Source organism: Peromyscus californicus, unplaced genomic scaffold (assembly GCF_007827085.1).
Source record: "Peromyscus californicus insignis strain IS unplaced genomic scaffold, ASM782708v3 Scaffold_2__1_contigs__length_46816999, whole genome shotgun sequence".
In the NCBI taxonomy this organism is placed as follows: Eukaryota; Metazoa; Chordata; class Mammalia; order Rodentia; family Cricetidae; genus Peromyscus; species Peromyscus californicus.
This window is the reverse complement of record NW_026294540.1, coordinates 9,635,396-9,656,906: the sequence shown is the minus strand read 5'-3', so window position 1 is coordinate 9,656,906 and position 21,511 is coordinate 9,635,396.

Here is a 21,511-nt window from a genome sequence, read left to right as displayed (position 1 = left end):
CCGGTAACCCACGAGCCACGTGGCAAGGTATAGATTTATAGAAATGGATTAATTTAAGATATAAGAACAGTTAGCAAGAAGCCTGGTATGGCCATACAGTTTGTAAGCAATATAAGTCTCTGTGTTTACTTGGTTGGGTCTGAGCGGCTGAGGGGATTTGTCCTGACTGTGGGCCAGGCAGGAAAACTCTAGCTACAAATTTCTCTCCTTTTTGTTTATTGATGAGCACTGAGAAGAGAATCCACATTTAGCCATTGTGACGGCAACCTTGGTTGTCAACTTGACCTATGTGGAAAAGGGGAACTCAAATGCCGGGTTGCATCCATCCGACTGGCATGCACTGGAAGCCAGTGTGCAGCTGTTGTGAGACAGGCATTTCCTGGGGAGATGCAACACACACACACACACACACACACACACACACACACACACACACACACACACACAATCTACTGACCCCAGAAAAGGAGCCCACAGCAGAACAAAGTTATGGTTGGCACAATATTCAACTTGGTGAACCAAGTTGTAGTTCTATTGGGGTTACTTATAGGAAAGTGGGTAAGGGATTTACTTACAGGAGCAGAGACTCAAAGACAGGTACATCACTAGAGCTCATCCCAGCATGGCTGACAGATCACCAAAGCTGGAAACCTGGAGCGTATTTCACTGCCCGCAGGTAGCTCAACCTGGTCCAGAGTGTCCTTTCCAGGGGCTTCGGTTGACTTGAGCCTCTTCCAGGCAGATTCATTGGGCTCTGCTTCTTCCAGGGCATCTGGGCTTGTCAGAGAGTATTCTCCGCTGTTTGGCTCGTCCAAGAGTGACTCTCAGTCGTCAATACTGCTTACACACTCTTGGGAAGGGAGGAGCCTAGTAGTGAATCTGGTCAGTTTCAGGGACTTCCTGAAGCTACTCTGAGTTTACTTTTGGTCTTAAGGGGCATCCCTGAAGGATGGAGGATTTCACCTCCTTGTCAATGTCCTGTCCTAAAACACCCTGCTGTTTCCACATCCCCTTTACAGCTTATGTCTTGAGAATTTCCCCTCCAAGACGGAAGGTCTGAACCTCGGAAGAAACTGCTGCACGGCAGCGGCGGCAAAGAAGGCAGACTGCAGAGTGTGTGAAAGGGGATGTCACTTATTCTAGGCTGGTGGTGACACATCATTTGTGTCAGTCCTTCATTGGCCACAGCCTACTTCTCGTCTTTCCTCGAATGCTAAAGGGTTGGGAAGTGTCTCTTCCCAGTGAAGAAAAGAGACCCAGACACTGGTGACACAGACAGTGGTGTCTGTCACCATGCTCAATAAATATCTGTTTAATAAGAGGCTGGAGAGATGGCTCAGTGGTTAAGAGGACATACCGCTCTTGCAGAGGACCTGAGTTCAGTTCCAGCACACCTTATCAGGTAGCTCACAACAGCTGTCACTCCGGCTCCAGGGAGAATCCCACAGCCTCTTATAACATCCACACGCAGCTGCCGTCACATGTGCATACCTCATGCAGTTGTGCAGACAGGCCCTTAATTAAGGAAGAAAAAAAATCTTTCTTTAAAAACACGCTCAATAAAACAGGACTAGAGGCTGACCTATCTGAATCCTTGCTGTGTCCCAGCTATGGAGCTAAATAGCTGATTCACCAGCTACCTTTGGTAGTGTTTAAAGAGACCCTATACAGTAGACCTACTTATGGGTCCCACTAGACAGAACAGCGAGAGACCCAGTGAAGCTAAGTCACTTGCTTGAGTTCACATAAATGCTTTAGAACCTGCAGCATTCTCCCTGCCCTGTGCAAGCTGTCTGTACCTAGGTTGGCACATCAGCTCCTGACTATATATGTACAAAACAGAATGTCACATGCAAAAGGGACACTAGGGAAGAGATGGTTAAGCAGAACATCACTGATTTTTCCAAAGGGGTGTGACAGGATGATTTGGGGTGAACAGAGATAGTTGGTGCAGAGTTGGACCCTGAAGCAGAGAGAGCTTCTTTTTTTTTTTAAAAAAAAGGATTTATTTATTTATTATGTATACAGTGTTCTGCCTGCACGTGTCCCTGCACGCCAGAAGAGGGCGCCAGATCTCATTACGGGTGGTTGTGAGCCACCATGTGGGTGCTGGGAATTGAACTCAGGACCCCTGGAAGAGCAGTCAGTGCTCTTAACCATTGAGCCATCTCTCCAGGCCGAGAGCTTCTTAAACAGGCAAACGAGGGGAGTTGACAAAGTTCAAGATTGTTTGCTCCATGAGGCAGGGGCATTGCCTTATTCACTGCTGTGTCCCCAGAGCTGGCACAGGGCAGCAACTCACTAAATGCTTGCTCATTGAACAAATGGAGAAATGAACCACGGAATGGTAATGACCTTTCTCATCTCTGTGACAAAATGCTCAACAGAATCAAGCTAAGAGAGAAAGGACTAGTCCTGGCTACAGTTTCTTGGCAGCATGTGGTTATTTGGTTCCTTGGACAAAGGAAGAACACTATGGTGACAGGAGTGTGTAACAGTGGAATGTGGTGGTATTGTGTTCCCCCAAATATTGTGCACCCTAATAAACTTATCTGGGGTCAGAGACAGAACAGCCACAATATTAAACATGAGGACAGGCAGTGGTAGCACACACCTTTAATCCTAGCATTCCAGAGGCAGAAATCCATGTGTTCAAGGATACAGCCAGGCATGGTGACTCACACCTTTAATCCCAGAAAGTGAGCCTTTAATCCTAGGGAGTGGTGGTAGAAAGCAGAAAGGTATACAAGGCGTGAGGACCAGAAACTAGAAGCATTTGGCTGGTTAAGCTTTTAGCTGGTTAAGCTTCAGGCTTTCGAGCAGCAGTTCAGCTGAGAGCCATTGGGATGAGGACACAGAAGCTTCCAGTCTGAGGAAACAAGATCAGCTGAGACGTTGGCCAGGTGAGGTTAGCTGTGGCTTGTTCTGGTTCTCTGATTTTCCAGCGTTCACCCCAATACCTGCCTGGGTTTGTTTTATTAATAAGAACTTTTAAGATTCATGCTACATTGGGACTTCTTTTACTCCTGGCAGACAGAAAGCTGACAGTGAGATACAGGAAGCAGAGAGGGATCCATCTTCGGGAAGCTACTTTCTCCAGGCAGGTCCTAACGCTTAAAGTTCCCCAAAGCTCTCTCCAATAGTCCCAGCAGTGTGTGGAGGGGATGTCACACAGAAGCCTGTGGGAAACCCTTCGGAGTTAGACCATAGCACCACAATACTGGATACAGCAGAGTCCTAGTGACTCCAGCTGTCATGATCAACCATATCTGAGAACAAGGGAGGGAGCCATCTTGGATAAGCAATTTGCAGGAATGCCCATCTCGGGTTTAAGCTGGCACACAGAGGCATCTAAATTCGCGGGCAGGCATCTTCCTGGGAACCTGTTAAGCTGGAAGAAGGCCAAGCCGACAGGCTCCCTCGTGTCTTCTTCAGGATCTGAGAGGCATCCAGCTGTTTCTGATCACAAGTCTGCGTCAGCCCCGGCAGCATCCTTCTGTTTGGGAGATGGCAACAGATGAATGGAATGCGGAGGATGGACATGAGAAGATGTTCCACTTGCAGAGCAATTGCTGGAGGTCACTGAGACAGGAGAGTGGAATTTTATCTCTGCTAAATCCCCCAAGCTTAGAGAGAAGGCTTCATTCTCTTTGCAGAATTTATTTTGCTAATCCTGCCTTCTCCAGCCACACAACTCTACGACAATAGTAATAAAAGTCAGATGGTGGGGGGCGACAACCTCTCCTCTTTATTTTAATAGGGGGGTTTTACAATGTCCTTTTAAAATATAATCTACTTATTGGGTCACTCACTGGTCTTTAAGAGTCCTTCTCAGGGAAGGAAGCTGTTTCTGTATTGGCATCTTGGTGCATAGGCCTCTCTTGGCAGATCCTTTGTGGATGATGTAAAAGCCAAGAAATGTATTTAAAGCCCACGCACACCATCCTTCAACTCCAGTTCTCATGTGCACAAACCCTTCATACCTACAACCTTGGAGGATCTGGTCTCAACCAGATCATGCCCAACAGCCCAACAAGCAAACACTATATTTTTGCTTGAGTTCCATCTTTGTCCAAAAGTCCACACATGCTGCCTGTTGAGGTCATCACTGACCTACAAGGTGTCACTGGGATGGTGCTTCCTCATTAACACAGGGCAGAGCACGGCTAGGTGTTTAGCTGGATGTGGAAGAATGAATCATGAACTTGAAGCCCTGAGTAAAGTCTACCAATCCAAAAAACAGTCTAAATAACACTTGGGGTAAAACAGAAGTTTGATGGTAGACATGAGGTCATGATGTCATGTAACATGCACATGATTCTACCATGTCAGCTAATCTGCAGAATACCATAAGTCCAACACATCAGCTAACATATATGATGTCATGATTCCACCATGTCAGCTAACATGCCACGATGTAACGAATCTCATATTAGCTAACATGTCATGATGTCATGAATCCACCATGTCAAGATAACGTATCATGATGTCATGATTCCATTCTGAAAGCTAACGTAATGATGTCATGATTTCACTATGTCAGCTAACATATCATGATGTCATTTCCAAATGCTATAGCCACCCTAGGCTATGCCCAAGGCAGACAGTGCTAATCGATCAGGCAGACATTACTAATTACTCATGATCAGCAAAAGGTCTCTTCAGTAGCAATCCCATAGAGCTGCAGATTGGCACGTGCAATACAAACCATTTTGTTTTCTAAATTTTCATCTATTTAAATGCCTTATTTCTGAACACCAAGTCAGTCCAGTGCCGAGACTTTCCAAATATAGTGGGCTTTGAGCTCCTCAGGGCAAATGGGAGCTGAGCCCAGCTGTCTGCCCACTGGGTCTACAGCGTCTCCGAAAAGGGGCCACATCTTCTGAAAGAAGGACAGCAAAGCTTTAGGGAGTGACACCTTACCTCCCCTATTTCTTCTCCTTGCAAAAAGAACAAAAAGGAACGCAAGCCGAGCCAGCCGAGAGCTCATTAATGCACTTGACCTTCAGAGGGAAATTAATTCCAACTTCACACCTACCGGCTGTGTTGCTCAGCTCTGTCAAAACATTGGCATCATTAGAGGGAGGATGACGTGGCTTGAGGGGACAAGGAGTCTGCCACCTCTCTGTGCTGGGCTGAGTTAGTAGGAGCTGGCAGGAGACACAGAACTGCCTGCCCCATCAGCTTTCTACACAGATCAGGCCTTCCTCTGCTGCTTCTGGGTACTGCTGTCACTGATTCTGCCCCATGAGTTTCACCAGGCTCACAGTGCAGGGGCAGCCTTCCAGGACCTGATGCTAGAGAGTTGACAGGCTCTGTGTGTGTGTGTGTGTGTGTGTGTGTGTGTGTGTGTGTGTGTGTGTGTGTTTGCAGATGTGGAGGGTGGGGATATATATATATATGTGTGTATATATGTGTTTGTATATGTGGAGGGTGGGGATATATGTATATGTGTGTGTTTGTATATGTGGAGGATGGGGACGTATGTATATTGTGTGTGTGTGTGTGTGTGTGTGTGTGTACACACGTACATGTTTCTCCATCCTCACAAAGATTAATTGCTTATACATAGGAATAAATCCAGGTAAGCAAACATATCTTTTGAAAATATTTTTACTAGCATATAGTAAGTATACATAATACTGGGTTTCGTTATGTTTTCATACGTATGTAATGTATTTTGATCATGTTCACCCCCCCCCCATGACCCTGTCTTGTTCCCCTCTTGCAATCCCTTTCTTCTTCCCAAGTAGTCTTTCTTCTCTTTTTCTTATCTTTCCTGACCCAAATGAGCTTCATTCGGGTTGCTCACAGAAGCATGGGTAAGGGGTTATTTACGGCATCATGGGCACCTATGGCACTGAGGAAAATGTCTCTCCCGCCCTTGGCAATCGTTAACTACTTACAGATCCTTGGAGAAGGGGACGGGCTCTCAGCCCCTTTCCCCTCCATGATGGAAGGTTTAAGAGCCTAATCATATACAGGCCTTGTGCGGATGGTCACAGCTGCTCTGGGTCAAAGAGTATCCAGCCATGTCATGCCTAGAAGACAGTGTTCCACAGCACTCTACCCCATCCAGCACTTCATGTAGTCTTTCTACCCTCCTTTCCATGATGTTCCTAAGCTTTGGAGCAGTTGATACAGATTGAGCATATATGGCTGAGCACCCAACAATCACTTGTTCTTATCACTTGGGTCAAATGCATTAACATATATATATATATATATATATATATATATATATATATATATATATATAGAGAGAGAGAGAGAGAGAGAGAGAGAGAGAGAGAGAGAGAGAGAGAGAGAGCGGCAGGGGGGGAGCTTTATCTTCACCAAGTTCCACTGTACGCACTGGAGCTGGAGAGTAGGGAGGAAGGAGATAATTTCATTTCATTTGCCAACTTAAATTATTTGCTATAAGGTACTCGTCATGGTTCTGTGTGAAGATAGGTCCCGAGACATGTTCAGGCTCATCCAGAAGAGGTAGTTGATTAGTGATGTCTGCCACAGACACAGCACGTAGGGGTTGCATCACTTGTGTCATTTATTTGCCAGGGTTGTCCTCTCACACCCCAAATGACCCTGTGTTCAACAGACTCACTCTGTAGCTGGGAAAGGAAGGGGAAGAAATTGTCTGAAGCACACAGGTAAGACCCATGTGAGGGGAGCAAAGAGCCCAGGGTGGGAAATAACAAGAGAGCCTTTGACCTCTGGTCAGTGGGAATGTCACAGCCGCTGGAGCTCTGTACTCAGTCGTCTCCTTAGTCTGGCTCTGGTTCAAAACTCACTTCTGAAATCTGTCTTCTGTATTAGGAAGAACTACCGGGATCCCTAGAAAGTTCAGAGGCTATCAGCTAAAACTCAACGTCAAAACCACGGAAGGCAATGGAAGCGTATGGGAAACAGGAAGGCAGTGTCTCAGGTTTAAGGGCAAGGACAGAAGCAGATGAGAGGGTGAGATCGGGACCCACCGGGAATTCTCTCTTCGTCTCTCACACTTGCAAAGATGGCTCAGTGAGTGACGTGTAGCTACACAAGCATGGGAATCCGAGTTTAGAGCCCGCCCCCCAGAACCTGTGTAAGAAACCAGGTGTGACAGCTGTGCCTGTAGTCCCAGCACTGGGGAGGCAGAGACAGGCCAATGCCTAAAGCTTGCTAGTCATCCAGATAGCCTAGCCAAATCGGTTCAGTGAGAGACCCTGTCTCAAAAAAAAAAAAGAAGGTGGAGACACACTCACACACTCACACAGAGGATGATGACAGAGAAGGAGAAGAAAAAAGAAGGAGATGGAGGAAGATAAGAAGAGGAGGAGGGAGAGGGAAGAGGAGGAGGGAAGGAGGAGGGAAGGAGGAGGAGAAGGAGAAGGAGAAGGAGAAGGAGAAGGAGGAGGAGGAGGAGGAGGAGGAGGAGAAGGAGAGGAGAAGGAGAAGGAGAAGAAGAAGAAGAAGAAGAAGAAGAAGAAGAAGAAGAAGAAGAAGAAGAAGAAGAAGAAGAAGAAGAAGAAGAAGAAGAAGAAGAAAGCAATAAAGGTGTAGGTTAAGGCAGAGGGCACCTGGCATCTGATGAGCACAGTGACTGGGAAGCACCCTTCCTTCATCATACACTCACCTGCCAGCCATGCCTGCCTCCACACCCCTCCCCCTGACTCTTCTCCATGACAAGAAGAGAAAGCCCTTATACTCCCTAAACAAAAACTCCAGAGTTCAGGTTCTACAGAGGACTTGGACTTGGAAGGGACACGAAGAGGAACTGGAGACTCTTTTAGCCACTGGCTGTGGGGGCGGAAATTGCTGACCCCCTATTACCAAGCCCGGGAGGTGACGTGGGCTTTTCCTGGGGAGCAAAGCCTAGAAGAGATGCTGGGAGCATGTTTGTCAGATGGAACACATCGGAGTATTGCAGTTCACCTCAGCCGCACTCGTTTCCAGTTCTGGCTGGGGCTTAGGGGGAGGAGAGGAAGTCCTGTTTTTATTTGCTGTGGTTTTGGGTTGGTTTTCACTATATCGCTTTCTCTGAATGGGAAAGGGGGCCCCTCAGGTGAGTGGCGAGGAACCCCAGATCAGGCCTGGCTTACATTCTCTTAACTTTCTCATATTTCCAGCTTTGGTTCCCATAACACAAGCTGTCTTATTGTATAAAAAAGTCCCCCCAGAATTCTGGTGGAACCTCCAACCACCCTGCTTCCCCCCCCCGGCCTGGTGTGAGCCCCACAACTCTAACAGCCAAGAATTCCCTCAAGTGAACGACCCCGGCACACAAAGACAGACAATAATAGCGCTCCTTCATTTCGCCCAGAGCCCACCGCCCCCTGATGCAGCACCATAAAGCATTTGATTTAGGATATTCGATGCCGCCAGTGAGGAGAGCGTCATGTAAGATTTGCTTTGCGACTTTATTCTTCTCACACTGTCATTAAAAATGATTTATAGGTGAGCCCAAGTCTCAGCAACACTGGAGCTGGGATGGAGGGATTGGGAAGGGGCTGGGGTGGATCGGATTTCCAGGCAGCCTTCTGGGCTACCCAGAGTCTCGAAGATGGAGGGTGGGACACCCCCAGCTCAGTGTTCGGAGGTGAGGAACACGTGTTCCTGGCTGGGATCTGAAACAATGAGGCTTTGTCGGGCATAGCAACTGCCAGCTTCAGGACGTGCCTTCTGGGACACTTTGTAGGATGTCGGCTGACCCATTTCAAACTCGATTTGGAATGGGGTGCTGTCAGGTGTTTAATGACACGGAGGCCTGATCCGTGTTTTACATTTGTTACGGGGCTGGTACACGAGAAAGTGACCGAAGGAGTCTAGCCTGTTGCTAATTCCTGTTCTACGGAAGGAGAAACTGAAGCACAGAGGACAGCATCTTGCTCATCCCACACAGCATAGATCCAGGGTTACTCTATTTTAAAGATATTTTGTATTGTATTGTATTTATTTGTCTATGTATGTGGGAGCAGCATTTGTGGGGAGTCTGATGACGACTTAGGGGAGTTGTTCTCTCCTTCTATTATCTGCATTCTGAGCATCAAATGCAGATCATCAGGCTTGGCAACAGTGCCTTTTAGGGGCTGAGCCTTCTTGCTGTCTAGGATTCTTTTCATTTTGGTTTTCTGGGACAGAGTTTCTCTGTGCAGCCCTGGCTGTCCTGATATTCACTGTGTAGAGCCTTAAACTCAGAGATTTCCTCCCGCCTCGGAATCCTGACTGCTGGGATTAAAAAGCCTGTCCAGTTCTTTCCGGGGTTGATTTTTAAATTTAAATACCACCCCCCTCCCCGGATGCTGGGAATCAAACCCAGAGCTGTACTTGTACTAGACAAGTTTTCTATCATGGAGCTACATCTTGAGTTCCTTGGAGACAGGATCTAAGGTCAAACAACTGGGCTTCAGAACTCATGTGCGTCTCCGTTTGCCTATGCTGAACCACAGCCTGATTTAACCAGGGGTTGAAGAGACGGGTTGGGGTAAAGTGCTTGCCACACAAGCTTGGCCCCAGCTTTGAGCCCCAGAACACTTGTAAAATTCTGGGTGTGGTGGTGCTTGTAATCCCAGTGTTTGGGAGTTGAAGATGAATGGATCCCTGGCTAGCTAGCTAAGCTTGCAGTGAGCTCCGGGCCAATGAGAAATCACAGCTCCAAAGCAAGACAGATGGTACCCAAGGAACAACACCTGAGGTGCTCTGGATTCCACACACACTCTCTCTCACACACATACACACACACAGAGTACACACACACACACACAGTGTACCCCCCCCCCCCACACACACACACATCACATGAGTGATTCTAGCTAGACATGAAGGCACAAGCCCTGTAATCCCAGCTCATGGGAAGCTTGGGCAGTAGGACTCTGAGCGTTTCAGGCTATAGTGAACTCAAGGCTAACCTGGGCTCTATGGTCAAGTCTTGTCTCAAAATTTAAAATAATAGACGAACAGCAAAGTGATTCTGCTAGTCCTCTATCCTCCCCCCACCCCCCCCCACCCCCGCTCCATTTTTCACCCTTCCCGTTTGCTTGATGAAGTGGCCACTGTGGGCCACCGTCTATCCAGGAGGCTTCATGTCTGACTCCACCCTCTTCCATAAGCCTTCATGGCTGGAGGTCTGCTTGAGGCTCAGGGTCCCCCCAAGTGGCAAGCAGCCATGCAGAGAATGGAACTGAGCTGGACTGATCCCCAAACCCACCAGCCTCTAATGCAAAATGACAAGGAAGGTATTTGGGGTCTGAGGGTGTTGGGGATGTGCCACCAGCTCAAGGCCTTCTGGGCACATGAAGGGGCTTAGGTATTAGAGTGTGTGGCAGGGACTTGAGACCTAAGGACCAATGTGGACCTGGGACTACTTTTTCTATTGCCATTGTCACTATGGGATTGTTGCTATGAAGGGGTTGTTGCTATGGAAACACTGCTAGGATGTGGCAGCAATTTTCCTTGATGGGATTCTCTTTGTGCCTAAGACTTCCATTGTTGTTTGAAAATATCTCCTCTGTACGTGTTACCATTTTGCAAGTGATAAGACTGAGGCCCACACTGAGCCCCAGTGATCTTGGCTCAGAAGTGTCTGTTCCATCCTAGGGCAGGAGTCAGGGCAGACTACCCCATCCTGTAATTTGGGAGAGAATGTTTCATTCCTCATTGAGGAGGTGGTATTACCCGGGGTAGAGAGGCAGTTGAATGAGTGTCTAGCTATGAATCATTTTAATTGGGCGTCGGCTGGGGGTGGGGGTGCCACAAACAACCTAGAGAGGAGACTGAAGGCAGAATGGCCTTCAAATCCAGGGCAGGCTCAAGATCAAGCCCACAAGGCTGCCTTAGCTCAGTGGATAACCGGTCAGGATTGAATGACAAGTCTACAGTGCTCAACCGGCCTCTCATGAGCTGGGGAATATGTGGCTGGGGACATAGACTTAAGCCTCGGTTTCCCTGTCTGTCAAAGACAGAAACACACACACACACACACACACACACACACACACACACACACACACACACAAAAGTATGTATGTATGTATGTATGTATGTATAACCTCTGAGCCAGCCATCAACATTTCTGCTTTAGCGCCTGCCTGAAGTCCTGCCAGACGATATATAACCTGGAAGTGTAAAGCCAAATAAACCCTTTCCTCCTCGGTTTGCTTTGGGTCGGGTTGTGTTAGCACCGTAACAGGATGCAACTTAGAACACAGTTTGAGGGGGATCAGAAAAGTGCAATTCTACCTCGCTTCCTGGTAGGGAACGATTCTAGAAACATTCACCAGATCGTGTCAATGAAAACCACAGTTCTTAAATATTCTTTAATTAGTTGTGCGTGTTTTATAATCAAATATTTTATGTAAATATAGGTATATGAATTCTCGGCACAGAACCAGGTGATTTCACATTAGAGACCTCTTGGCACCAAGCTTAGGCTGCCCTTGGAAGGGGCAGGGCACTCACTGCTGCCAGCCCTGCGTGACCCGCTTCATTCATTCTGATTTGGTGTCTGGCTGCTGAGATCCTGTGAGGGCATAGACTCCACACTCAGTTTAAAGAGTTTATCTTTTTTTTGCTGTTTTAAATCATGTGTATGTGTGGGGTCGGGAGTTGCACACATGAGTGCAGAGCCCAAGGAGGCCAGAAGAGGGCATCAGATCCCGTGGAGCTGGACTCACAGGTGGTTGTGAACCGAGTGGGTGCTAGAAACAGAACTCAGTTCCTCTGCAAGAGCAGCAAGTGCTCTTCACCACTCAGGCATCCCTCCAGCTCCAAAACCCTGTTCTAGGATGACTGACACTCAATGTGCTGAGGCTGGGTTGGCTGGTTCTGCTAACCTAAAGGGAAGAACTTCCCAGAAGGACCCCTAACCGCCGGTTTTACTGGAGTTAGAAAGAGGAAAACCTGGGTCAATGTCCAGTTCAGTAAGAAGGAAGGGGGCCACATCTCAGCCAGAGCCCGTGGAATGGCATGGAGACTCAAAACCACTTGCACATTTTGGTTCAACAAACCAGATGTTGAGCATGTAAACTCAAACCTATTACCGAGAAGACAGAAGAAACCCATTTAAATAGCTGTTTTCATGTCCAGCCAGCACAACATTGATGAAAATGAGAATTAGAGTCACTTAAAGGAGGATCTTTCACCAAGAGATGTCTTTGGTTACACGGCTCAACATCCTCAGTTTGGTCCAACCGTGGAAGAAAAGCAAGAGTCCCCAGCAGCCTTTGAAAAGACGCACGTCTGAAAGCGAGGCTGTGAAATGGCCCCTGTCTCCTCCCGGGCCTTTGAAAGCCATGTATTAATTTGTATGTCACATCATTTCTCTACATTCCAACTGCCATGTGCTGATTGCCCTTGGAAGAAAAAAAAAAATTCCCCAGAATGTCTGCCTGTGTGGGTGTTGCTGTCATTTACAGCTGAGCTTAGTTTTGTCCCTGACTGAGTGTCTTCTGTGTGGGGGACATGCATGTAGTGCTCTCTCATTTGTACAAGCCCCCCAAACATGAGCTGAGTGCAAATGCAGCGCCGCTCAGACATGCTTTCCATGTAAGCGACCCCCACAAATCAGCCCGATGGCACCCCTCAGTTGCTCCAGGACGGAAACACCCAGGCCGTCCTTCATCTTCTCCCTCCTCTTCCCCTCCGCAGTCTGGGACCAACTCTCCCAAGAAGCCTCCTTCTCGTCCATTCCTCTCCGTCCTCCGTGGCAGCTGGGCCTGAGTCTGAGGCGTGTGTTTTCCATTTGAGATACATCCGCATCTGGGACTCCGCTAAGTTGATTGGGAAGTCCTGTGTTTCCGATCCAAACACACAAAACAAAAATTGGGGAAAGAAGTGGATTTTTTGGCCTCCTTCTTTCAGTGTGGACTCTTGAAAAAAAAAAAAACTGTTCAATTTAGCTCATGACAAAAAGAGAAAAGGGGGGGGGGAATGAAACCCGCGAATGTGGTGTTGACTTGGCTAGGCGCTCTCTCTACCGCCTTCCCTTGTTAGGTGCGGGCCTCCCAGCTGGGGCATGATTGGATTATTGCACGGAGAGGCCGAGGCTGGACTCTTCCTCCGGGTCCCTGTTACTCTGGGATTCCTGCCCAGGAAAAGTCGGAGTCGAGTGAATGCAAAGACTGCTGAAACCACAGAGAAATTAAAGCAATGCACAGCGCCGGCCCGAGCCGCGTTTGGCTGGCTAACGTTTCCAGGCTGAGCGGCTGGAACTTTATCTTCTGCTGAGGAGGCTTTGAAGATATTTGGGCTAAGAAAATGTGCGGTGAGGACGGAGGATGTGGTTTGGTTGGTCAAGAGCTTGTCGGGCATGAGCACAACAGCTCTGGATTCCCTCCCCGGGATGGCTTAAACCAGGTGTAGTGGGACAGCCTGTAGTCCCAGTACTTGGGAGGTAGAGACAGGAAGATCGGAAGTTCAAGGCCATCCTCAGCTACATAATGAGGTTAAGGGCAGCCTGGGCTACATGAGAAGAAAAAAAAAAAAAGAGTACAATGAGTCTTCCTTCCCTTCCAAAAAGCTATGAGGAGACACAAGACACATCACCGCCACCAGGCCTACGCACCATCACCTAATAATCCTGTATATAGTGGCGGCTTGTTAAATAAGGTAAGATGATATGCGGTGTTTGCTGCATTTTTACAAATTATTTTGGAACCAGAATGAGGAATAAGTAGGATGACATCAGAACCCTGAGGACCATAGACTTTCTGGAACTCAATAAATGCCCAGTGACTTTTTATTCAGAAGCCAAAGAAATAACCCACCCGGGCATCCCTAAGTCTACTTCAGGGCAAATGAGGTTTGATCTACCAAAGCAAGTCTGCTATTGGAAAGTGAATCACAGCATTTAAAACCCTTCCCCCCCCAGGAAAACGGAATTTGATTTCTGTGGCAGAATCCAAATTTCCAATTGAATTTATCTCAGTGTTGGGGACACAGTCAGCCAGGCATGGCCCCATGAAGACTGTTTGGGGGCTTTGAGCACTGTTTTCGGTAACACCCATCAAGGTCCTCGTGTGTCGGGCTCAGTGCTGAGGGAGCACTGATTGAGTCATTTGCTCCAGTGTGCAGATGGAACCCTGGGGCCCAACAAATGCACCCACTGACTGGCTGGCAGTAGGCGAGAGGCTGGTGCCACCTGATGCCATCTTGATGTCTACCCACCTTGTATATCAAGGCAGGCTGTCTCACGTGAACCCAGAGCTCGACTCTTTGGCGAATCTATCCAGCAAGCTTGCTCCGGGTCTTCCCCAGTGTGACTGAGTTCCAGGTGGATCACCACACCTGTTTAACGCTTAGAGTAGGTGCTGGGATCTAAACTCCAGCCCTCACATTGGCACGGCAGATGTGGTGACCCACGGAGCCATCCCCACAGCCCTCACGGCATTAGAAATTTTAAATTACATTTATTTACTTATACATTGTGTGTGTGTGTGTGTGTGTGTGTGTGTGTGTGTGTGTGTGTGTGAGTGCGTGCATGGAGGGGGCTTAGAGGGGGGCTTATTCATGCCATGACACATGTGTAGAGGTCAGAGAACAAATTGTAGGAGTCAGTTCATTCCTTCCCCAGGTGGGTCCCACGGATCAAACTCAGATCGTCAGACTTGGCAGCAAGCTCCTCTACCTCCTGAGCCATCTTGCCAGCCCTCGATACACTTTTGACTCATGATAGTTTCATTTTATAGTGGCGTCAGCAGAATGCAGCCCACCATGAGAGAAGCATCTGATCACCTAGCAGCCTTGGCAGCCTACCGTCCAAACCTGTCAGTGATTAGCCGCTGCGGCTGGGATCCTTCTAATTTAGTCAACAGGAGTGAATACAGTTTCTAAAATGAAACCTTTGAGGTAATGACAGAGTTACCCACTGTGGTGAGGAGTAACACAGAGTCCTTTGTCTTTCGCCTGGGGTTCCCACCTCCACCTGGGAGTCAGTATCTCACAAACCGAAAGTGCAGCTCACCCTGAGAACTTGTTTCTAGAATAAAACTTCAGGGGCAGGGGTGATGGTGGTTCAGTGGGTAAGCATGCTTGCTGAGCAAGGATGAGTGCCTGAGTTCGAGACCCAGGCACTCAAAGAAAAAAAAAAAGCCAGTCATGGCCACATGCGTCTGCAACCCCAGTGCCGGGAGGTTGCAGGTTGGAAATGGAGGATGGCTGGGGCTTGCTGGATGCAGTATGGCATCAGGTTCAGTAAGGGACCCTATATGTGGAAATAAGGTTGGGATGTGATAGAGGAAGACATGCATACACACACACACACACACACACACACACACACACACACACACAGAGTTTTGAATGGTTTACTTATGCACAGGAATACAAGCTAAAATTTGCTGAAGGAAGACAGGGATTAATTGTGTCTCTTCCTGGCACATCACTGCTCTCCCCAGGGCTGACGTGACAGCTCTCCTGCCGGATATTTATCAGATATTTTAATAAACTTTTTAAGTCTAACCTTCGGCTTTTTTTGAGGATTGTCTGTCCTCAAAGGGAGGTGTCTCTAAGAAGTTTCGAGCTGTGCTTGCGTCTCCAGAATAAACATGGCCGAAGAGCATTCTCAGCCAGAGGAACGGTGTGGGCTTAAGCCTAGAAACAAGAAGGACACAAACCCTTCCAGAAAGAGAAAGGACGCTACAGAGGTCCAGAGGAGGGTGGCCAGGTAGAGCACGGATTCCAGGACCCGTCTCTAAAGGACCCTGATCCTGCTGAAATGGTCCACATAGCACATCCCTGGATGCCTGGAGTCACCTGTGGCCTGGCAGGACCTCTTTCTTCTCAGTGTAGTCGTCTGTCTCTCAGGCCATAGACTTGCCTGGCTTGTGGCTTCTCTAGGTTAGGGACACTGCTGGGCTTCCTTGTAGACACAGAGGAACCAGAGAAACCTGGGTGGGAGGGAGGGGAGCCGTTCTCAAACCATCCCCCCCCCATTTACAAGAGACGGAAAGAGAGCCTTGCATTTTGCCCTCCCGCTTCCTAAAGATTCTCAGAACTTTTAATCCCGCTCCGTGTTTCCAGCTCTCTCTCTCTCCTGTCCTTCTTTCTTCTACTTAAACCAACCTTAGAAAGCTGTAAACGGCCTCTGATGCTATAAACCACCCAGTAAACCCGGGCTTTATAGGTTTAATTGCCCCCCTTGAGAGTGCTGTGTGCCTGTGTCCCAAAAATGTTTCACTCTCGAAGGACAAGTTCACATTCACAAGAGTCTGGGCCACCCCATGATGGGGTTTTGAACTCCAGGAGCCCACGAGGCACCTGGCCCAGGCAGTTCCTTTCTTCTCAGGAAGCTCTGAGTTGCCCAAGCCCTGAAAGGAATCTTGTTCCCCAAAGGCAAAGGAGCCACTTTTACCAGGGACCTACCTCCAAGACGCTGGGTCTGTTCCTGTTTGAAGGAACTTTCACAAAGGAGGCCACAGCAAATCAAAAAAAAAAAAAAAAAAAAAAGCCACAGGATTTAAAATGTTTGCTTATGTATGTATTCAGTGTAAGAACTTTTTTTTTACATGTATTTATGTGTGTGTGTGTGCGTGCATGCACGCGTGCGTGTGTGCTGAGGTCAGAGGACAACTTGCAACACTTGGTTCTATCCTCACACTGTGTGGGTCCTGAGGATCGAACTTGGGTCATCAGGCTTGGTGGCAAGCTCCCTTACCTACTGAGCCATCCCATCAGTCAAACCTTTATTTCATTATTCCCCCTTTAAAGACAGAATCTCACTCTACAGTCCAGGCTTGCTTGAGATTCACTGTGTTACCCAGACTGGCTCCAAATTAACAGTAGTCCTGTTGCCTCATCCTTTCAAGTCCTGGAATGATAACTCTGTACCATTACACCCTATTTCTACTTAATTCTACAAATAACGTTTTTATTGGGACCAGGGCCACGATGTGTGGTATGGCCCCAGCCTGAGGTCTACAAGGGCAAGCTCGATTTTGTCTTTATTGCAACGGCTGAGGTTTTCCTTATCAGGGGTTCTGTGCGTTTTTGTAATTTTCAAAACACTGTAACAGGATATCACTTGTGCTGCTCATGGGACGTTCCACACCAGCATAAATTTGAGGCTAGGGGAGTGCATCTCCTGCCTCACCCTCACCCTGGCCCCATTACATAGCAAGGATCCCTGTGACAATCCATTCATCCCAGCTGACTTCCTAGGTGTCTAGGAATCAGGTCCAAGAGGCCTTCCAGCTGTCCTCATGACCACTTTGTGTGGTAGCAGGTTGGGGCAAGATTTCCTGACATGCCTCAGTGGATCAGGACAGAAAGGGTACAATTTCCCTGTGCAAAACAGCCTTAGGAGTCCTCTGTGGGTTCTGGTGTCATCAACCTACACTCCTTTACTCCACTGCTTCCTTATATCTTCATAGTTCCCAAGCTCACTCAGCTCTAGGGCTCCTTCTAAGATACCCAGCATCCATACATCCATCTATTTATTCCTCTCCCATCCATCCATCCATCCATCCATCCATCCATCCATCCACCTACCCATTTACCCACACACCCATTCACCTACCTATCCATCCATTCATCCATCCATCCATCCACCCATCCACCCACTCATCCATTCACCCATCCATCCATCTATCCATCCATCCATCCATCCATCCATCTATCCACCTGTCCATTCACCCACCCACCCATCCATCCATCCATTCACCCACCCATCCATCCACTCACTCATCCATCCATCCATCCATTCATATATGTAGCAGGATTTATGGGGCCCCTACTATTCGTTAAGTGCTTCTCTCAATATAAAATATAACAATAAGGAGAACAGTGACAAAAAATTGCTGTCCTTGCAGGATGTGATGGTGTACACCTTTAGTCCTAACACCCAGGAGGCCAAGGCAGGTGAATCTCTGTGGGTTCCAAGCCAGCCTCATCTACATTCTGAGTCCAAGTCCAGGCAGGATTGCATCTCAAAAAAGGAAGAGAGGATTGTTTTTGGGTCTGGGGAGACGGTTCAGAGGACTTGTTGCATGTGGACTGTGTTCTGGTTCCTAGAACTTTCACATGCTTCCATGAGAAATCTGGGTGGGTGTCACAACCCACTTTCGATTACAGCACTTGGAGGCAGAGATGGGATTCTGGAGCAAGAGGTCCAGTTAAACTAGAGGAATCAATTAGCTCCAAGGCTCAGCAAGAGACACCAGCTCACTCAATAAAATGGAGGGTTATTAAGGAAGGCTCAGTCTCTGTTGAGAAGGCAACCACTGAGTCAAAGGTGCTTATGAAGTACGGAGCTCTCCGGGTGACTGCAGGTACATTCTAGTGAGAAGATGCAGCCAGTGCGTAGGTCCTAGGGCTCAACTGTGCCCGACACGTTCCTGATATCAGCGATGAGAAATCTGGGAGAATGAGCGAGTAAGAAGAGCTTGTGTGGGGATTGGGACATCGACCATGTGGAGGGATCTTGCATTTTGAGGAACCCCCTTTGGGTTCTACACAGAGAACAGACTCCAGGGCTGATGGTGGTAGAAAACAGGCCATGGATGACTCATCACCATCTTCCATTGCAACAACATGGCCAAGACAGAACTGGCGGCAGGCAGGCTCTGACTTCTCCCACCATTCTATCTGAGTGTGGATATATTTGTAGTCTTGGTGTATGGGAAACGGCCACTAGGTCCCCTGGGAAGCCAGCTACCCTGAGGCTACAGCAGGCCCCACATCTGAGTGATGATATCTCCTGAGAAGAGAGACTTCAGAAGTTGAATCTCAATCCACTTTTCCTGGGAATGAGTGACAGCGACACCACCGTAAGCAGCAGGTCATATTCCCTTCCGAAGTCTACCTGTCCTGACCATGGCTGTGACGGTGGGATCCTGGAGGGAACGGAGAAGCTCAAATGGGAAGCCCTTGAAGGAGATTTCTCAGCGCATACCATGGCAGGGCTGTTTTTTTTTTTTTTTCATTGACTTTGCACGCTTCCTGTTCTACCTCCTGGTAGGATCCAGAAGCCCTGGATCTTGGTCCCCAAGTACTGTTTGTTGGTTTGTCCCCTTGTCCTGTCTGACACTCTTTTCATTCAATGGTTCAGCCATTGCAAGGCAGTCTAGGGTGAGCTGCTCGCCCCCTCCTCAGCCCTGTCCTTCACAGGCCTGGAGCCCTGTGGGTGCGGATTGATATTTGCTAACTGAGGAAGGAACTGCCAACTGTTCTTCTCCTCTCCTGCCTGAGCCGGGCTGCACGGCTTCCAAATGTGGAAGGGAAGCCACGCAATTTCAAAGGGCCTCTGGCATTCTGCTGCGGCCCTGAGATACCATCTGGGGCCTGGTTAGGGAGGACCCAAGTACACTGGAGTGAAGCCAAGGCCTAGGGGCTCCATGGCTCCTGCGTGCGAGATGAGACGCATTCTTAGTGACCACTGAGCCAAGGAAATGGAGACCAGTCTTTTCATCTCGGCTGGGAGATCCGAATCTCTGACAATACCAGAGATTATCTGCTCCCCCTAGTCACTGGTTGACCTCGGCCTTGGGGCCCCGGAGAACAGCTTGCACATGACCCCAAATCCAATGGGTTCCCGGGGAGTCACTTTCCAACTTAAAGCCTGATTCCGCTTTGAGAGCGAGGTGATGTCATGGCTGGAGCTAAAGGCACCGAAGATAGAGCCGTACGCTAATGGCTGGTGGGAAACTAAGCTTGGGGTAAGGACCCCATCCCAACGTGGAGTCTCCCAGAACAGCTGCAGAGAACACTCAACAGTTAGCAGCATCCTGCTCTTCCAGAGGAGCAGAATTTGGTTCCAAACACCCACATCCGGCAGCTGACAAGGCTCGTATCTCCAGCTCCAGGGGATCTGGTACCCTCCTCTGGATTCCGTGGCCACTCAGATACTCATGACCTACATTCACGCAGACACACACATATACACATACATTATTTTTAAAGCCTTGCCTATAAGGCTGGTTTTTGAGGGGTGGGGTGCTGTGTTGGTAAACAACCCTCATATCATCATCTAACTCTTTGTGAATTTTGGGGGATGGTCCAAACACCACCCGTCCAGTTCTTGGGGCGGGATGAGACAGACAGGGACTCAAATGGGGGTTCAGGTCTGGGAGACCGCTCAGCATGGCTGGGTCCAAAGGGCACTGTTGCAGAACGCTTGGGAGGGCTAAGGGGGAAATCCTATGATCTTTTTTTGCTTGTATGTCTTGAAACAAGTTCTCTCTGAGTTTCCCGGGGTGAGCTCAGACTCCCCCTCAGTCTCCCTGATGCTGGACTGACAGGCAGCTCTCACCTGCCCTGCCCTGCCCTATAATCAGCCTTTTTAGTTTGATGTTGGTTATTTTGAGACAGGGTCTTGGCTAGCCTCGATGTCTCTATGTGTCTGAGGATGGCCTTGAACTCCTGATCTTCCTGCCCTCCCATCCTCGATGCTGGCATGACGAGGGCGCAACACCACACCACGCACAGGTGATACTGGGGATTGAAATGAAGGAATGTCAGTTAAGGGCTCGGCTTACTGAGCTACGTCCCGAGCGCCCTCTTTCCTGGATTTTTCTGTTAAGGTGCTTCAAACACGAGTGTCTTCCAGATTTCACCATCTGCCACAGGTCGAAGAGCAAGGACGAGAATATGCTCATTCACTTTAGTGAGCCCCGAGCATCCTGCAGCATCCGCTATACTGAGAAAGTCAGCTCTGACTTACTAAACTTACTACTCAACTGTCTGCTGGTACTTTCTTTGACAGACTTCAACAAGTCTTATTTGGTATTATCCCAGACCTTGAACAATCACCTCTCTTTGCTTTTGTAGTTCAAGTCTGGAATGTACCAGCCCGGAAGTCAACCTTGCATCTCACGGTATGTTCTGTGATGTCTTCAAGAACTTCATGAGTGTTTTGGCTTTTACAACTATTATTATACAGCTGTTGCCATGCATGGGCTCTCTCTCTCTCTCTCTCTCTCTCTCTGAACATGGGCATTAAGTCCAGTTTATTCTGTGAATTTACTGTTTGCTGGAAGTTTGCCTCTAACGTCTTCACTGCCAAGGGCAGCAACAGTGGGGGATGGGAAAGAAGGATGCTTACACAACAGAATGGGGTGAATCTGTTTCCAGTGGCCAGATTGTCTCTCAAGAACTGTCTGATTTTGGTAGTGATGAATTCTTTTCATGCAAGCCTCTGAATGTCTGACCAGGTCAAGGGTTAGAGGGAGGAGTCCGACTTTGGAACTCATTCACTCATTCACTGCTGCATTTGATGGACACTTACTGAGCAATCTCTGTGGAGAAGGTAGTTACGAGTTCTAGGGCTGTGGTGAGTAGCCAAGACCTGGTCTCTCAGAGCGTACAGTCCATGGAGAAGTTAGACAGTTGAACAAGTGGTGACAGTCCCTGTGAGTGCATTGGGACTTTAGGATGCCTCTGGTACCTCAGGTGACTTCTGGGTCATAGGAATTGGACCCATGTCTGACTGGGTTTGCCATGGGTCAAGTCATGTCTTGGCAGAAGACTAGGAAAGACATCCACTTAAAAACACTCTGAACAGTGCTTGGCCACTCAATGTATGGCATCTCTCCATTTTACAGAC